The sequence below is a fragment of the Stenella coeruleoalba genome (assembly GCF_951394435.1).
Source record: "Stenella coeruleoalba genome assembly, chromosome: 13".
Lineage (NCBI taxonomy): Eukaryota > Metazoa > Chordata > Mammalia > Artiodactyla > Delphinidae > Stenella > Stenella coeruleoalba.
This window is the reverse complement of record NC_137159.1, coordinates 46705472-46722056: the sequence shown is the minus strand read 5'-3', so window position 1 is coordinate 46722056 and position 16585 is coordinate 46705472. Positions and strand designations below refer to the sequence as shown.

Genomic DNA, 16585 nt, shown 5'->3' with positions numbered 1-16585 from the left:
ACCCCTCCATCTGTGCTGTCTTTCTCAGAACTTTGCATTTGACCATTTCTTTCTCCTTCATCCCCAGGCTCTCCTTCACCTCTGGTATTTCTCCTTATGGGACAAGCACCTCAAGGCTTCTACATCAATTTAAAACCATAAAAAAAAAAAATACCCAAACCCCTACTCTGTTCTGAAATTTCCTTTCCCTTTACTTTTAAATTTCTCAAAACATAGGTCTATATGTCTTATTTCTACTCCCTTACTACGCACCTAAAATCGTGACATCTGCTCTTTGATCTCACGATAACTGTAGTTATCCTACATAGGTGCAGATACACAGGTATTAGAAATCACAGTGAAGCTGAATCAGCACCAGAACTAGAGTTTTAGAAGCTGGATTTGAGTCCCTGCGCCTTAATACCTTGGAACGCCAGGCAAGCTTTTTAATTAAGTAATGTCCAATTCCTCATTCCTGAATAGTGGCTCAATAATATTTGGGCTGCCAACCTCACAGACTGGTTAGATAGATTTAATGCAATCAGGTAAATAAAAGTGATTGAGAAACCATGTAATTCAGAATATCCCTTTATAATTTTATTTTCAAATTTAATGACCTCAACTCAGTCCTTGACTCTTTCTGCATATTGTCATTCTCCAAAACACATCTCAACCACGTTCCATACTCTCACAAATCGTTCTGTGAATTTTTCCTCATTATTTTTTCTCCTCAGTTTATTGACTTGGTCAATGTGCTCCCCAGTTTCAAACCTTTCCCTAGTTCTTTGCCTCCCTCTTCCTTCCCCATTGCCTTCCCTCCACTCATCTCCTCCTCAAAGAGGATCTTCTTGATGGTGACCTCATGCCTCCATCATCTATACCCTCTCATCCACACATTGACCCATATATTTGTCTTCTCCACAGACTTAACATCATTTATCCACCTGTTTTTCTTCCAATTGTCAAATCCAATGAACATTTTTCAGGCCTTATCTTATTTGAATTTCCTGCAACCGATCTGTTCACTACTTTCTAATTGAAATTCTCTTCTCCTTTGCCCTTTATGACAGCATTTCCTTCTATCTCTGTAGCCATTCCTTTCCAGACTTTTCCTCAGGATTTCCTTCTTTTCTCCATCCCTAAAGTGTTGATGTTTTTCAAGGTTCTAGCCTTAATCCTCTTCCCTATTCATTTTAAATATACATCCATGGATTATTTAATCTATTCTCATGAGTTTAGAAAAGTTAGCATTCAAATGCTGACAATCTCTAAAGCTACATTTATAACCTGAAAAGGAAACTAGAAACCCACCTCTAATGTATTTCCCACATAAATGATATTGAGTTATTTTTCAAAACTGTACTACATGAATCCTTGACTCTAGGAAGACCCATCATCTACCCATTGCTCCTCAAACATACCTGACTTATCTCTACTTTTATGCCATTTCAATTGCTCTACTGGAATTACTCCTTCCTCCAACCTCTTGCACTAATCCAAATATTACTGATTCTTTATGTTCTACCAGTTCCCAAGGCCTTCTAGCAACGCATCTCAGCCCATAATTTTTTTTCTGAATTAGTTTCTCTTATAAACACAGTTTAAGATATCCTGCTAGGATATGACACTTTTTTTCTTAGAACTTTCTTAGTCCCCCAGATGTTTGATCCAACATTTATTTTGTATACATGGCTCTCCAACCCAGCCACAGATGACTGAATCAGGAAGTAGTGACCAAGATGAACCAGTCAGAATCTCTGTCCTAATAACTAGAATTGGGACTCAGAGATAGCTAATGACTCTGGCTTGATTACTTAAACAACAACAACAAAAAAAACATAAAGTTCAGAATAACAAGGAAGGCATTTTTAGCCATGTGCACAATAAAGCAGGAAAATCTTGATCTACAGAAAAACAAAGAAGGAAAATGGTAGGCAGAGGGGTGCAGAGATGAGGTTTGAAGTCAACTGCTGACAAGGTTTCTAACAGTTTTGCATTCTCTTGTGATGTTTTACTGTACATCCTGCCTTGGGCAAAGATATTCAGGTATCCATCTAATTCCTTTTTTGCTTTGTGGTTTGAAATAATTTTATGGTACTTTCAGAAAAAAAAAAAAAAACATGGCCAGGAATCACCCGTTTTTACACTTAATCACATATTACCTCATGCTGTTACTTAGCTGTTTCAAGTATGTATATTTCTCTAATTAGGTTGCAAAGCTTCTCTAATGTGGGAATTTTGTCTGATTTTCTTTTCCTTAAATCCTCCCACTAGTGCCTTTTACAGTAAGCACTGAGGCAAACTCTTTGTTAAGCTTAACTCTGTTTCTCCCCTTCATAGTCTACTACAATGCTCTGAATGTATTTGATACTCTCATATTTGAGTTAAACAAATGAGTTTTTGATATTCCCATATCCATTCCTTTCAATCTTCTACCATCACATCTTAAAATAAATAAATAAATAGGAATACAACAAGGAACTTATGTTTAGACAGAGAAAGAAAAAAACAAACAAAACCTTGTTCAAGATAGGAGGCTGATAAGAAATTTCCTCACAAAATCAAATTTTTTCTTATTATAATATTTTCTTAATCTTTGTAAATATTTGCTTCATTATCAAAAAGGTGGTGGGGTGGGGAGTGATATTCAAATAATCAAACCCCAAATTATAGACCAAGTAACTCTATTTTTAATTATTTGCAGAACTTAATGATTACATCCAAATCTGTTTTGATTACCACTGAATGGAAAGAGGCTAGAATTAGGAAGTTGAACTGGAGTCTTTTCCTTGCTCTGTTTTTAATTAATTATATGACATTGGATAAGTTAGTTAATATTTTTGTACTTCATTTTCTTCAGCTGTCAATTGACAATAATATACTATACATCTCATAAAAAATGCAAAGATGAAAAGAGGTAATAATTAGAAAAACATTTAGAAAACTATATTAAATGTGATCATAGGAAGACTAATAATCAAATGATACTACTTTGCAATTTTAGTAGAATTGGGCTGAATGTGAATAGAAACCTTCAGAGATTTAAAATATCCGTAAACTTATAATGAGATTCTCTCTTCTCCAGGTCCCTTTCTTAGCCTATGTTTAACCTACCTGCCATTTATCCTCCCCAATCTTGTTCTGGTTTCTCTTGAGGCCAGAGTGCCAGCTGTGTTCAATTGTGTGATAATTCTGTGCTATAACAATTCTCCTGAGGAAGCAACCACGGACTCCGTGACTAGTCTTGGAAAGAGAAAAGCTCCAACCTACAAACTCATAATATCAGTCCCTTGAAGTTGCTCTTATCACTATACTGTTCATAAAGACCTTGAAGCAGGAAATAATGGCCCTGTGATGGAAACCAGAGCATCTCACAATGCAAATACAGTGCATGATAACTATCAGTTGGGGGCCCCTAAGCTACACCTCAGAGCTTAGTGTCAGACAGGCTGAAATGTGTCTGGTCTTCATTAACCAAGGATGACCCTAAAATGGGAGATATTGGTCAAGCCATGGCAAATCACTATGACAATCTTTTTATATGGATCCATTTTCATTTCAGATAAGACAATGAGGGAAAGACAATGTTGATTTCCCTTGATTTATATTTTTAGAACAAATCCAGATAGAATGATAATTGTTGTTTTAGTGACAGAAGGTGTGTGTGCTTAGAGATTGATGGGGAAAAATTGTTATAAAAATAATTCTCAAAACTGAGAAGTAAACACCACTCTTGCATAAACATGGTTGCTCTTTCTCCCATTTTTATTTGTCTTCACTATGTTTTTTCTAAGTCACAAAACAAGAGCTTAAATCTCGCCTTTAAATTTTTTGAGTAAATGAAGAGAAGTCTTGTCTGTGAAAATGCTCCCTGACCAATTTTAATACCTTAATGAATAATAGATAAATTTCATTTCCTCCTGATCCTCTCTCTATGTGGCAGCCAAAGTGATCTTTTGAAACTCCAAATCTAATCATGTCACTGCTTGATTAAAATCCTTCAACAAGTCCCCATTGTCCTCAGGATAATGTCCAAATTATTATATTTTTAAAAAGAGCTTTATGATCAGCCCCTGATTGTCTCTCAAACTTTCTCTACCCTGTGCCTTGTAATACACTCCTCTGTTACACTACTTCCCTGGGCACACAAAACCAAGTACTCTGGGTTCTACTCACACTGACTTTCTTGACTCCCTTACAGACCCCTAAAACCATCATGTTCTCCCCCTCCATCTAAGAAGAGTTTAACTGATTCCTAATCCTGAGGTGTGCCCCTTTCTACATGCCCCTCAAGCAACCTGTACTTATTTTCTCATACTTTTATCATAGGTATCAATTAACTCCTCAAGGTCAGTGTCACCTTATTACCCCAGCACTTAGCCCAAAGTCTAGCAACAAGGAATTGCCCAATAAATACCAGAGGGAGGTTCTATGAAAGGTGGCTGAAAGATACAGATGAAGGAAAAGGGAGAAGAAGAAAGATACTAGGGAGATCAAGAGCATTAGAGTAATCTGGTGTATTTCTGAGTCAGCTATCACCATTCCTCTCTGGTTTCTTTAGTTCCTCCTGATTCTCAGTTCTGGAGGGAGTAGTTGACTACTGTCTTCTTCCCGTGCTCTAGGACATCCTCATCTCTGCTCCTTCCCCTTTCCTGAATTGTGTACTCTCCAAATCAGTATTTGCTTTTCACTGCCACATTCCTCCCAGGACTTCTTAGATATTATTCGCACTAAACCAAACTTCTTTTGTCTCAAGACCCCTAGACATTAAGTTATCCCTTTTTCATTAAAGACCAATGCTATCTATTGTATCTCCATCACAAAAATACATCACATAATGAAGGAGGAACATTCTAGTAAAATCCAGGAAAGGCTGCCAAAGATGAAACCAAAGAGCACACAGAGAGCATTGATCTCCTTAATTCAATGTGTCTCTTATCTCTTTACATCCATTTAATTAGACATCTCCAATGTGAAATAAATGGCAGTATTAAATGTAGCACGGTGCCCTATAAAGACTAGACTTGTTTTCTTATTGCATTTTTCTTTGTTAATGATAGAAATTGCTACTCAAATCACAGTATAGGCAGTGGCAGGAATTCATCATGAGAGGTGGCCTTTCTTGCAAGAGTCAATGCTGAGAGAGGAGCCTCTAAAGAGGGAGAGAAATTATCCTCTAAGGAAAAGAAAGAAAAGAAGGACAGACTTTCCTGGAGTGTACATGCAGCAACAGACATCAGAATCAATACTGCCTTCAATACATCTATTTTGTGCCTATCTACAACTGCCAGGAAAATTGACTAAAACCTGCCCACCTAGATTTGTAGACTCTAAGAATGTGACCTTGAGGAACTGCACTGGCAAATTTCTGATTATGCCACTGTCTTCTGAACTCAACACTTAGCATATAAACACATAAATGTAACACTATTGCCTTAACTTTGCATGTCTTGAAATTAACTACATATACACTTATACAGAATGGCAAATCAGACACCTCCCTAAATAGTTTGAGTCCATTTGTGATCATGTCCAAATTCACTATTAATACAAATGATGTATAATATTTTTAATGTATTTTCTTCATTATTTTACGGTTTTCAAGGGGAAATTCTAAAAACAAAAAATCGTTTCAAACATTCATTCATAATGAACTACGAGGGTGATTAAACATGAATACCATATACATGCAATTAGCTATATGTGCTTTAAGTTATGCCTATGGAGATAACAAATGAGAATATTTCAATAATAGCCTAGTAAGTTTTTTCATGCAGACATGTGATCTGAATCATTCTGGTCAAATTTTTCTACAAAAAGCATGAATGTTCCTACAGTTAGAATTATCAAGATAATCTTTCATTATACCACCTCCCCTCTTTTTCTTAAGTATATAACTCTTGTGACCATTTTCTAACAATCACTCTAGCATCTCCATAAGCATTTCACTGAGTAAAATTTTATTTTAAAATATTGTTATTCTTCCAAACAAAATAAAATGAAGCCAGATGCCAAATGCTATGGGAGTTTGGATGTTATAGTGGTTTTTTGAAAGAGGCATAAATTGCCTACAGATTATGGCTTTTTTTCTTTGAAAGGAGCAGATGCCAGAGATAAAATGTTCAGAAGGTTTACTTCATATTTTGTCCTAAAAGAAACAAGTGCTTGTAGCTTAAACCCTCACGCAGGTCATCAACATGTAACATTTCCTGTTCCTTTCACAGTACAACTAATCAATAAATACCACACAGCACATAGTACAATCACACTTAGGTGGAACAGAAGAGGCATAAAATAGTCCACCCACAAAATAACCTCAGTCACCAGAGGAATGATATAATTCTCTGGAAATGAGAAGTACCCTACCTTTCAAATAATTTTCATACCAAGAAATAGAAATTGTTAGAGAAAAAAGGAGACAGACTTTACAGAAAATTACTAAAAGAAGCAGTGTGTCTATGACATCTACCCAGAAATTTCTATTGTGTTCTGATTTCTATAGGCATTTTTAATATCATTGACATACTTCCTCCTTCTCTACAGATCATCAATATTTCTTAACTCCACAATCTAGCACAATCCAATAAATTGCCTCTTTGCAGTACTGTATAAAGGTCTCGTTCTTACTAGAACATAAGCTCCAGGAATAAGGGATATGCTTCTGTTCTGCTCACTGATGTATCATGGGCACCAAAAACAGTGATGATGCATAAATAGTGTTGCTTAATGAATGTTTGTTGAGGAATTCGCTCCTTCTACCTATTATCTGATTAGGCATAAATTCAGAGTCTGCATTATGTTGTCTGTGTCTGTGGTTCTAATTTTTTACTTCCAAGGATACCACTTACTATTTATTCACCTTGGATTTCATGTTTTGAACAATTTGATCTACCAATTGGTTTATATTAAGTAACAGTTTTCCATTTGTATAGGTGTGCACATGTGTGTTTTAAATTATTAATCAAAAAATGAGTATGAGAAAAAGAATGTTGCCATATTGAGTGAATACAAAATTCTACTCAAAACAAGAAACGTGGAGAAGGGTCCAGGGTGCTAGAAGACCCTGCAGGAAGACATCTCCTCCCATGGACACACAAAATCTATACCTACATATAGAACAACTCCTCCTGAAGAAGACCTGCAGGCTGATTGAACAGCTACTGTGTATACATGGACCACATAGAAATGGGTATAAAACACATAGATACAAGTCTCCATGGAAACCCTACCTCCAATGCAACAACCTGCAGTGGGGAGAGATATTGCTGAGGAGCCCAAGCACAGACTCACCCACCCTGGGACACAGCAAAAAAACAGTTTAAAGGGCACCTAGACTATATCGGAAAGAGATCCTTTTACTAACCCTAGAGTTTCTGCCAAATGGGCAGGGATCTGCTAGAGCCCTCTCCAGGGTCGGAGGCACCAGTGAGCAACATTGCTTGAGCCCTCCCAGGACTCCCCCGCAGCGTTACCTGCTCCAGCTCCAGCTACCCCACCAAGGCAGCCTCAGGCACAATGCTCCCCATGGACTACCCCCAGACCGCACCCACTCTAGACCCAGCTACCTCGCTAAAGTGGCCTTGGGCACACCACTCCCCAGGAACTGCCCCCAGCTCACACCAAATCCAGCTCCAGCTGACCAAGCCACCAGTCACAAGCAGTCTACACAGGGTATGCTCACACACCAGGCCACTCCTTTAAGACCAGGAGAGGTAGCTGTTTTGCCTAATTCATACAAACAGAAAATGAAAGTCAAACAAAATGAGAGAGGAATATGGTCCAAACAAACAAACAAAAAACCAAATCAAACCCCAGGGGAAAAAAAAACCTAATGAAATGGAGTCAAGTAATTTACCTGATAAAGAATTCAAAGACAAGGTCATAGGATGTTCACCAAACTAGAAGAATTAAAAAGCTCAGTGAAAACTTCAACAAAGACTTGGAATAAATAAGAAGGAACCAATCAGAACTGAACAATGCAATAACTAAAATTTTAAAATACACTCGAGCGAATCGAGAGCAGATTAGAGAATACAAAAGAATGAATAAGTAATCTGGAAGACAGAGAAAAGGAAATCACCCAATCACAATAGCAAAAATATATATATATATTTTTTGAAAATGAAGACAGTTTAAGGGACCTCTGGGACAACATCAAGCATACTAACATTTGCAATATAGGGGTACAAAAAAAAGAGGAAAGAAAGGGACAGAAAACCTGTCTGAAGAAATGGCTAAAAATTTCCCTAACTTGGGGGAAGGAAACAGACATCCAGGTACAGAAAACACAGAAAAAATGCCAAACAAGATGCACCCAAAGAGATTCACACAAGATATTATCTTTAACTTTTGCCATTTTAATTATAATCTTAAAGGCAGGAACAGAAGGCAACTCATCACATACAAGGGAAACCCCATAAGACAATCAGCTGACTTTTCTTCAGCAGAAATTTTACAGGCAAGAAGGGAGTAGCAGGATATATTTAAAGTGTTGTAAGGAACAAAACCCCCAAAAAAACCAAATAGTGTACTGTATCCATCAAGGTTATCATTCAGAATTGAAGGAAAGATGAAGAGTTTCCCAGACAATCAAAACTTAAAGGAGGACTTTCCAAGATGGCGGAGAAGTAAGAGGACATGGAGTTCATCTCTCCCCACAAACACACCAAGAATACATCTACAAATGGAACAATTCTCATAGAGCACCTACTGAACACTAGCAGAGGACCTCAGACACCTAAAAGAACAAGAAAGATCCCCATGTAACCAGGTAGGATGAAAGAAAGACAAAGGGAAAAAGAAGAGGAGAGGAAGCAGGATGGGGCCTGCATCCCTGGTGGGGAGCTGAAGGTGAGGAAAGGTTCCCACATCTGGGAAATCCCCTTACCAGTGGGGAGATCAGCTGAGACAGAAGGGGAGTGTCGGGGGCTCAGAAGAGAGACAGCAGCCAGTCTGTGGCAGGCAGAACAGAATAATACCTACACAGACAGTCCGTGCCACATCTGTGCATGCCCCAGCCTGAGACGTGTGTACACTAGTGCGCATGGGGGCTGGGGGCTGGAACATGGGGTTGGAGAGCAGACTGGGAGAGGAGACTGCTATTGGCTGTGAGGAGAGGACCTGAGGGGTTGGGAGTGAGGGGCTCTGCAACCAGGAATGCTCATTGAGAAAGCCTGGAGCAAAGCACCATTGTCAACTGATGTGCAAAGGGCAGGGCCACCACTGAAGCCTCTCTCCTCATGAGCCAGTCCCTGCCTCCATGAGCACTAGGGAGGGCTCCCACCAGAGTGGGCTCACACACCCCAGCCATTGCCTCCTCTGTCCTCCCTCCCACCCCACCTGGGAAGCATGCTTGCCCAAATTGCCACCTTACAGGCTCACATGTTCCAATTGCTAGCACCCTCCCACCTGGGCAGCCTGCTCACCCAGATCACTGCCTTGGCTCTTTCCTGCCTGACAAGCTCATGTGCTCTGGCATCCTCTAGAGCAGACTGGTGAGAAGAACACATGCAGAGGTGGGGCTGAAACTACTGCTGAGCTCCAGGGGCTGTGTGACTAAGGAAGAAGAGCTGAAATCTCTCCTTGAAGCTGCATGAACTACAGAGTTTCACCTCCATTGATGACTTCCTAAATTAAGCACCTGTGAAACATCTAAAAGGACAAGTGCTCCTGCAGCTGGGACAGGTCTGGCTTTAGCAGCTGTGAGCTTTTGGGCAAGTACACGTGGGGGTTGGGCCAGGCCAGAGTCTGAGCTGCCTCCATAGCTCCCACAGCAGGTCCACGTGCACAACTACTTCAGTCCTGGGACCTGAGCTCAGTGGATCTGTGCTGATGGTCTGGTGAAAACAACACCTAAGGGTCACCAGGGCCAATTGCCAGCATAACCACAGTTAAGGTGGGATTGAGAGCAGTGCCAACAACAGTGTATTTTGTGAGCCCGCACAGTGGGCAAAAGGGGACACAACAGAGCACATTCACAGGTGAACAGCTCCAGAGGAGGAATACTCACTGGCTTCTCTCCCAGTGGGAGTGCTCCAATGCCACCTACCTCACACCACAGATCAGAATCACAGGTTAGAAACAGATCTGGGGGCCTCTACTCCAACAACTAGGGAGCAGAGCCCACTGCTGACAGGGAAGTGACAACCACAGAACAAAGGGGAGGCCCCACTCAATATCCAGGGCAGGCTCAGGTCACCACAACACCAGTCAAACTGTCTATCTAGGGGATAAAGGCACAAGCCTCTGGACCAAACTCACCCACCAGGGGGCAGACACCAGAAGCAAGATGAACTACAATTCTGCAGTCTGTGGAAAGGAGACCACAGACCCAATAAGTTAGACAAAATGAGACGACAAAGAAATATGTTACAGATGAAGGAGCAAGATAAAAACCTACAAGAACAACTAAATGAGGAGGAGAAAGGCAATCTACCTGAAAAAGAATTCAGAGTAATGATAGTAAAGATGATCCAAGATCTTGGAAAAAGAATGGAGGTGCAGATCAAGAAGATATAAGAAACGTTTAACAAAGACCTAGAAGAATTACAGAACAAACAAACAGAGATGAACAATACAATAACTGAAGTGAAAAATACAGTAGAAGGAATTAATAGCAAAATAACTGAGGCAGAAGAACAGATAAGTAAGCTGGAAGACAGAATGGTGGAAATCACTGTGGTGGGACAGAATAAAGAAAAAAGATGAAAAGAACTGAGGACAGTCTCAGAGACCTCTGGGACAACATTTAGTGTACCAACATTCAAATTATAGGGGTCGCAGATGAAGAAGAAAAAGAGAAAGGACCTGAGAAATATACTTGAAGAAATTATAGTTGAAAACTTCCCTAACATGGAAAAGGAAATAGTCACCCAAGTCCAGGAAGTGCACAGAGTCCCATATGGATAAACCCAAGGAGGAACACATCGAAACACATATTAGTCAGACTAACAAATTTAAATACAAAGAAAAAATATTAAAAGAAGCAAGGGAAAAGAACAAATAACATACAAGGGAATCCCCATAAGGTTAACAGCTGATTTTTCAGCAGAAACTGCAAGCCAAAGGGGTCTGGCATGATATATTTAAAGTGATGAAAGGGAAAAACCTACAACCAAGAATACTCTACCAGGCAAGGCTCTCATTTAGATCTGACAGAGAAATCAAAAGCTTTACAGATAATCAAAAGCTAAAAGAATTCAGGATCACCAAACCAGCTTTACAACAAATGCTAAAGGAACTTCTCTAGGCAAAGGGAAAAAAAAAACGGTCACAATTAGAAACAAGAAAATCACAAATGGGAAAGCTCACTGGTAAAGGCAAACATACAGTAAAAGCAGGAAATCATCCATACACAAACATGATATCAAAACCAGCAACAGTGAGAAGAGTACAAATGCAGGAAAAGGGAACTGCATTTGAAATTAAGAGACAAGCAACTTAAAACAACCTTGTATATACATATAGACTGCTTTATCAAAACCTCATGGGAAATGCAAACCAAAAAACTACAATAGATACACACACAAAAAAGAAAAAGCAACCCAAACACAACACTAAGGATGGTCATCAAACCACAAGAGAAAAGAACAAAAGAGGAAGGGAAGAAAAAAGACCTACAAAAACAAACCCAAAACAATTAAGAAAATGGCAATAGGAACATACATATCCATAATTACCTTAAATGTAAATGGACTAAATGCTCTAACCAAAAGACATACACTGGCTGAATGGATACAAAAACAAGACCTGTATGTATGCTGTCTACAAGAGACCCACTTCAAACCTAGGGACACATACAGACTGAAAGTGAGGGGATAGAAAAAATATTTCATGCAAATGAAAATCAAAAGAAAGCTGGAGTAGCAATACTCATATCAGACAAAATAGACTTTAAAATAAAGACCGTTACGAGAGACAAAGACGGATACCACATAATGATCAAGAGATCAATGCAAGAAGAAGATATAACACTTGTAAATATATATGCACCCAACATAGGAGCACCTCAAATTATAAGGCAAATGCTAAAAACCATAAAAGGGGGAATTGACAGTAACACAATAAGAGTGGGGGACTTTAACACCCCACTTAAATCAATGGACAGATCATCCAGACAGAAAATTAATAAGGAAAACCAAGCCTTAAATGACACATTAAACCAGATAGAGTTAATTGATATTTATAGGACATATCATCTGAAAGCAGAATACAGTTTCTTCTCAAGTGCTCATGGAACATTCTCCAGGATAGATCATATCTTGGGTCACAAATAAAGCCCTGATAAATTTAAGAAAACTGAAATCATATCAAGCATCTTTTCTGACCACAACGCTATGAGATTAGAAATCAGTTACAGGAAAAAACTGAAAAAAACTCAAACACATGGGGACTAAACAATATGCTACTAAATAACCATGAGACCACTGAAGACATCAAAGAGGAAATCAAAAAATACCTAGAGACTAAGGACAATAAAACACGACAATCCAAAACGTATGGGATGCAATGAAAGCTGTTCTAAGAGGGAAGTATATAGCAATACACTCTTACATCAAGCAACAGAAGAATCTCAAATAAGCAACTAACGTTACACCTAAAGCAACTAGAGAAAGAAGAACCAACAAAACCCAAAGTTAGTAGAAGGAAAGAAATCATAAGGATCAGAACAGAAATAAATGAAATAGATATGAAAGCAATAGCAAAGGTCAATGAAACTAAAAGCTGGTTCTTTGAGAAGATAAACAAAATCGATAAACCATTAGCCAGACTCATCAAGAACAAAAGGGAGAGGACTCAAATCAATAAAAGTAGAAATGAAAAATAAGAAGTTACACTGGACACCACTGAAATATTAGGTTGGCCAAAAAGTTCGTTCAGGTTTTTCCATACCATCTTATGGAAAAACCCAAACAAACTTTTGGCCAACCCAATACAAAGGATCATAAGGGACTACTACAAGCAACAATATACTAATAAAATAGACAATCTAGAAGAAATGGACAAATACTTAGAAAAGGTATAACTTCCAACTCTGAATGTGGAAGAAATAAAAAATATGAACAGATGAATCACAAGTAATGAAATTGAAACTGTAATTTTAAAACTCCCAAGGAACAAAAGTTGAGGACCAGATGGCTTCACAGGTGAATTCTATCAAACATTTAGAGAAGATTTAACACCTACTTTCTCAAAGTCTTCCAAAAAACTGCAAAGAAAGGAACACTTCCAAGCTCAATCTATGAGGCCACCTTCACCCTGATACCAAAACCAAACGAAGATATCACACACAAAAAAAGACAATACAGGCCAATATCACTGGTGAACATAGATGCAAAAATCAACAACAAAATACTAGCAAACTGAATCCAACAACACATTAAAAGGATCATATACCATGATCAAGCGGGATTTATCCCAGGGGTATTTATCCCAGGGATTTATTCCAAGGACTTTTCAGTATTTGCAAATCAATCAGTGTGATACACCACATCAACAAATTGATGAATAAAAACCATATGATCATCTCAATAGATGCAGAAAACACTTTTGAGAAAATTCAACACCGATTTATGAAAAAAACTCTCCAGAAAGTGGGCATAGAGGGAACCCACCTCAATATAATAAAGGCCATATATGACAAACACACAGCAAATATTATTCTCAATGCTGAAAAACTGAAAGCATTTCCTCAAAGACCAGGAACAAGACAAGGATGTCCACTCTTGCCACTCTTATTCAACATAGTTTTGGAAGTCCTAGCCATAACAATCAGAGAAGAAAAAGAAATAAAAGGAATGCAAATTGGAAAAGAAGTAAAACTGTCACTGTTTGCAGATGACATGATACTGTGCATAGAAAATCTTAAAGATGTTACCAGAAAACTACTAGAGCTCATCAATGAACTTAGTAAAATTGTAGAATACAAAATTAATACACAGAACTCTCTTGCATTCCTATACACTACCAATGAAAGATGAGAAAGAGAAATCAAGGAAACAATCCCATTTTCCATTGCATCAAAAAGAATAAAATACCTAGAAATAAACCTACCTAAAAAGACAAAACACCTGTACTCTGAAAACTATAAGATGCTGATGAAAGAAACCAAAGATGACACAAACAGATGGAAAGATATATCATGTTCTTGGATTGGAAGAATCAGTATTGTAAAAATGACTATACTACCCAAAAAAACTACAGATTCCGACTGGTATGAGAAAAAGAACAGAAAAAAATCTTAGAAAATTAAAAAATAAATTATACTGTATCACATCCATTTTAAAAGAGGGGTTCATTGGAACTTCCTGATCATAACATATAATTAAAAGTTTACTGTATTGGGCTTCCCTGGTGGTACAGTGGTTGAGAGTCCGCCTGCCAATGCAGGGGACATGGGTTCGTGTCCCAGTCTGGGAAGATCCCACGTGCCATGCAGCAGCTGGACCCGTGAGCCATGGCGGCTGAGCCTGTGCGTCCAGAGCCTGTGCTCCACAATGGGAGAGGCCACGACAGCGAGAGGCCTGCATACCGCAAAAAAAAAAAAAAAAGAAAAAGAAAAAGTTTACTGTATTTTTGGGTATGATGAGAATAATTTTTGTACATTTGTAGCCTTTAAATGGTTATTTAATGGAACTTCAAATGTATTTTCTAAAAAAACCTTGAAAGAAAGAAAAGAGAGAGAGAGAGAGAAAGAAAGAAAAGAAAAGAAAGAAAGAAAGAAAGGAGGGAGGGAGGGAAAGAAAAGAAAAGAGCCCACAACTGGAAATAAGAAAATATACGAATGGAAAAAAAAATCACTGGTAAAGGTAAATATATAGTAAAACCAGTGGATTAGCTACTTAAAAAGCTAGTATGCAGGTTAAAAGACAAAAGTTATACAATCAACTATAACTAAAGCATGTATTTAAGGAATACACAAAATAAAAAGATGTAAAATATGGCATCAAAACATAAAGCATGGGACAGAGTAAAAATGCATTGTTTTTAGAATGCCTTCAAATTTCAGTGACTGTCAGCTTAAAATATTAGATGGCTATATATACAGGTCCGTATATATGAACCTCATGGTAACCACAAACCAAAAAAACTATAATGGATACACAAAAAAGAAAAGAGAAAGAAATCCAAACACAAAACTAAAGGAATCCTTCAAACCACAAGTGAAGATACTAAAAGAAGAAGAAAAGAACAAAGAAGAATTATAAAAACAATCAGAAACAAGTGACAAAATGGTAATAAGTACATACCTATCACATCATTTTAAACATAAGTGGACTAAATGTTCCAATCAGAAACTTAAGGTAGCTAAATGGATAAAGGAAAACAAAACTAATGTATATGCTGCCTACAAGAGACTCACTTCAGATCTAAAGACACAAATAGGCTGAATGTAAAAGGATGGGAAAAAAGTTACTCCACTCAAATGGACTATAAAAGAAAGCTGAGGTAGCAACACTCATATCAGATGAAATAGCCTTTAAAACAAAGACTATAAAAAAGACAAGGAAGGACATTATATAATGATAAAGGGGTTAATCCAACAAGAAAATATGACATTTAAAAATTTTTATGCACCCAACATAGGGGCACATAAATATATAAAGCAAATATTAACAGAATCAAAAAGAGACATAGGGCTTCCCTGGTGGCGCAGTGGTTGGGGGTCCGCCTGCCAATGCAGGGGACACGGGTTCACGCCCCAGTCTGGAAGGATCCCACATGCCGCGGAATGGCTGGGCCCGTGAGCCATGGCCACTGAGCCTGCGCATCTGGAGCCTGTGCTCTGCAACAGGAGAGGCTGCAACAGTGAGAGGCCCGCGTACCGCAAAAAAAAAAAAAAAGAGACATAGACAGCAATATAATAATAGTAGGGGACTTTAATACCCCACTTACATCAGTGAATAGATCATCCAGACAGAAAATCAGTAAGACAACACTGGCATTAAACGACACATTAAACCAAATGGACTTAATAGATATTTTTAGAACATATCATCCCCAAACAGCTGAATACATGTACTTTTCAAGTGCATGTTGAACATTCTCCAAGATACATCACATATTAGGCCACAAGATAAATCTCAATAAATATAAGAAGATTAAAATAGTGTCAAACATTCTTTTGACCAGAACAGTATGAAACTAGAAATCAAACACAAGAAAAAAACTGAAAAAAACACAAACGTGTATATTAAACAACTTGCTCATTTATTATAACCAGTGAGTCAATGAGCAAATAAAAGGAAATCAAAAACTATCTTGAGACAAATGAAAATAGAAACACAACTGTCCAGAATCTATGGGACAAAGTAAAAGCAGTCCTAAGAGGAAAGTTCATAGAGAAACAGGCCTATACCTCAAGAAACAAGAAAAATCTCAAACTACCTAAATGTACATTTAAAGAACAAGCAAAGTCCAAAGTTATTAGAAGGAAGGAAATTAAAAAGAGCAGAGCAGAAAAACATAAAAAAGTCTAAAAAATTAAACAGTAGTAAAGATCAATGAAACTAAGAGTTGGTTTTTTGAAAAGATAAACAAAATCGACAAACGATTAGCCAGAGTCATCAAGAAAAAAGAGAGCCCAAATAAATAAATCAGAAAAGAG

The 16585-nt window shown here is 38.0% G+C and overlaps 1 long non-coding RNA gene across 3 annotated transcripts in view; it reads right to left on the bottom strand.

Moving 5' to 3' along the window:
- Positions 1 to 16585, bottom strand: part of LOC307196582 — a 473030-nt gene that overhangs the window by 40478 nt on the left and 415967 nt on the right. The gene's annotated exons all lie outside the window — the stretch shown is intronic.